The 3,795-nt window shown below is 38.6% G+C and overlaps 1 non-coding gene across 1 annotated transcript; it reads left to right on the forward strand.

The window, feature by feature from the left end:
- The first annotated feature begins 3,290 nt into the window (after positions 1 to 3,290).
- On the forward strand, positions 3,291 to 3,397 carry LOC129518123 (U6 spliceosomal RNA). Its single transcript, XR_008666125.1, has one exon. It is a non-coding gene; the product is annotated as a U6 spliceosomal RNA (small nuclear RNA).
- The last annotated feature ends 398 nt before the right edge of the window (positions 3,398 to 3,795 follow it).

Genomic DNA, 3,795 nt, shown 5'->3' on the forward strand with positions numbered 1-3,795 from the left:
CACTTTCATTCATTGTATATTAACAGATCCCACTGCATCTTTCCACATACTTTTGAAGTTTTTTTTTTTTTTTCTTTCTATAATATGTGTTAAATGCACCTGTGATGTTCAGGTCAATTGTTAACTGGCAATCATTTGTATATTAAAATTACCTCTTAAAAACAAGACAGCATCTCTAGACAGACTGATAACATCCAATGCAGGGCTATTAAGCACCATTATATGGTGATGAGCCATTGCTAATGACAAACACATCTACATCCTGTATTAGGGCAGAGAATCTGATCCAACCTCCTGCAAGAGTCGGAAGTAACTGATGCATTCTGAAGGAATCTACAAGCCCCTTTTCTGAATTAATCCACTGGAGATGAGAGAACTAATGACAAATCTTGGTTCAAAGGATCTCTTCCTCACTGCCATTGCTGTTTGCTATTTATGCATTTCCATTTTCTTTTGAAGTTTAACTTTACCTTTATCCTTTGAGTAAGTTATTTTTTTTACAATACCATATTCTTTTTTTAAGATTTTTATTTATTCATGAGAGACACAGAGATAAGGCAGAGAGATAGATAGAGGGAGAAGCAGGCTTTCCACAAGGAGCCTGATGTAGAACTTGATTCCTGGACTCCAGGATCATGCCCTGAGCCAAAGGCAGATGCTCAACCGCTGAGCCACACAGGCATCCCTTAAATACATTTCAGAGCCATCTTTGGTTCTTTTCTATTTCCTAGACCCCCTCTGAAACTAGACACTGTCAAAGCTATCTCTGAAATGTCACTCCAAAATGTTTGCTTCTATCTCCATTGCTAATGCTTTCCTTCACCCCTCATTTCTTTTTTCTTACACAGATCCAATAGCTGTTTCATTTATCATCCCATATCCTGTCACTTACTTTTCCAAATCCTGAGACTGTCTATCTAAAACACAGATCTGAACATGTCATTTTCTCTTCTTAAATAACTTTTCTTTTCTTTCTTGCCCAGTGAATGTCTTCTCAATCTTTCAAGACCAAAGTCAACTGTTACAATTCCTCTATATCCTTTCTTGACTTCTCCAGGCAGATTTAGTCTCTCTTGTCTGAATTCCAATAGCCCTTCTAAAAACATGTTACAGCACTGTCACTTCCTCTGTATGCCGAAGTGATCAAAGTAATACAGACTTCGAGAAATGCACCAATGTAACAGTACTCAGAATTTTTTTTTTCAGGATCCCAGGCTTTTGCTGGGTAGTGAAATTCCTACTGTTAATCACCAGTAGACTATAAGCCCAAGAGAACATACAACTAGTTTGTATAAAGGGTTAAAATCTTTTCTGCAATATCGTACCAGGAGTGGCAAGCCCCAAGGGTAAAGGATAGTGTCTGTGTGTGTGTGTGTGTGTGTGCATCTATGCACACTAAACCCAAAACCTCAGAATATGTTTCCCTGGATTCTATTAAGTGTCCTTTTCTCCTTGTTAAACTAGAACCCACACAGCGTACTTTCCCAGATTTTTTCACTCAGGTCATCTACTTCTGAGAACAATTAATTAGCCTTGCCCCACCTTACTTTCCTGTTTCTTGTTCCATTTTCCCTCCCTTCATAACTAACCTAAGTGACTATATCCTCTGTAAGTGCCAAACGAGAGAAACAGTCTCACTTTTATCACACCCTGTGGCTAATGGTGTATATAAGGGATTTTTCTTTGTTGTTCCATTTGGCTAGAATTTATTTGACAAGCCTCTGATATTTGTTTAATTCAGTGTCTGGTACATGTTAGGAGTAGGTACTAAATGTGCATCTGTTGGAATGGAATATTACTCAGCCATCAGTAAGGACGAATACTTACCATCTACATCGACATGGATGGAACTGGAGGGGATTATGCGGAGTGAAATAAGTCAGCTGGAGAAAGTCAATTATCATATGGTCTCATCCATGTGACATATAAGAAATAGTGAAAGGGATCATAAGGGAAGGGGAGGAGAATGAGTGGGGAAAAATTAGAGAGGAAGACAAGCCATAAGAGACTCCTAATTTTGGGAAACAAACAAAAGGTTGCAGAAGGGGAGTTGGGTGGGGTGATAGGGTAACTGGGTGATGGGTATTAAGGAGGGCACATGGTGGGATGAGCACTGAATGTTATACTATATGTTGGCAAATTGAATTTAAATAAAATTTTTAAAAAATTTTAAAATAAATGTGTATTTGTTGAATGAATAAACATACTATTTTTTGTAAAAAGTTAGTCTTAGGTAAAGAAGTGAAGAAGTAGGTAAATAAGCCTTAGATCTGAATTTATTTTTTATTTTTTTTTATTTTTATTTATTTATGATAGTCACACACACACAGAGAGAGAGAGAGACAGAGACATAGGCAGAGGGAGAAGCAGGCTCCATGCACCGGGAGCCCGACGTGGGATTTGATCCCGGGTCTCCAGGATCGCGCCCTGGGCCAAAGGCAGGCACCAAACCGCTGCGCCACCCAGGGATCCCTAGATCTGAATTTAATATGACCTAGATTCTTGGCCAAAGAAAATCTTAGAGCCCATCGAATGGGGTTAAGTCTTACAGAAACATACTAGAAAGACAGCAAAACAGCCTAGAAAGGATTCTAGGATAGCTCTGTGCTTGCATTGTAGTTATTCTATGTGTTGTTTATTGCCCTTCCATTATCTGACTATTCAGTAAAATGTTATTAATGGTTACAATTTGGTCTCAGAGACATAGAAAATTAGAGAAGTGCTGTGCTCATCTGTCAGAAAAGTAATGCAGAGAACAGTTTTCTGGTCCCTGAATACTGTTCCCTATTCTTATAGCAGAGAAGAGTGAAGGAGGGTAGCAGAGGGCAGCTGCATGTGGAGGAAGGGGAGGAGGAGGAAAGGGAGGAGGAGGAAAGGGAGGAAGAGGATGAGAGAATGAGCACACAAAAGTTTTCTTGTACCATCATAATCAGCATATGAAAAAGAATTATGATCTTATATTGTGGCTACATGTACATGAGGTCTGGGATATTGGGGCTCATATATTTTCTATTTCTACAACTACCAGGAGTTTCCTTCAGCGAAAAGATTATGCCATTTTTATCTTGGTACTCCCAAGCACATTTATATGGAGGCGACATGGATTGACACTTACCCCAAATCATTCATTCATTCACTCACTCAGACATACATTTGATATGTGTTTATTAAACATTTAACGTGAGATGCTAACAAAACTGGCAAATATGATAAGGACATATATGATATCATATCAAATATGATATAGAGGTGTAGGAAAGGTGTTCATTCTCTAAGAATGGGGAGTATTTGTGTTCTCTTTGTTAGCACAGATACTAAAATCAAAACAATATAGAGAAGATTAGCATGGCCCCTGTGCAAGGATGATACACAAATTCATGAAGTGTTCCGTTTCTTTGTGGGAGATATAGGCTTCTATTTATGGAATGAGTATATCACAAGAATAAAAAGCACAATGTAGGGAATACAGTCAATGGTATTATAATAACATTGATTAGTGACAAATGGTAGCTACACGTGTGGTGAGCATAGCATAACATAGAAGTATAGAGATGTTGAATTACTATGTGGTATACCTGAAGCTAATGTAACATTGTGTGTCAACTGTACTAAAATTAAAAACTTGGAAAAAAAAGAATGGGGAATAATGGGGGAATGGCTGATGGAAGGGGACATTTCTAGGCTTAAGCATGACATTCCTGGGGTTTCTGTGCAGCCAGTCTCTTTTTTCACAGAACAGAAGGATGCATGCCTTGGGGTGGGCCAGAGAAGGTCTTGTTAGAGCATTGCTAGGGC

The sequence above is a fragment of the Nyctereutes procyonoides genome, unplaced genomic scaffold (genome assembly GCF_905146905.1).
Source record: "Nyctereutes procyonoides isolate TBG_1078 unplaced genomic scaffold, NYPRO_anot_genome, whole genome shotgun sequence".
In the NCBI taxonomy this organism is placed as follows: domain Eukaryota; kingdom Metazoa; phylum Chordata; class Mammalia; order Carnivora; family Canidae; genus Nyctereutes; species Nyctereutes procyonoides.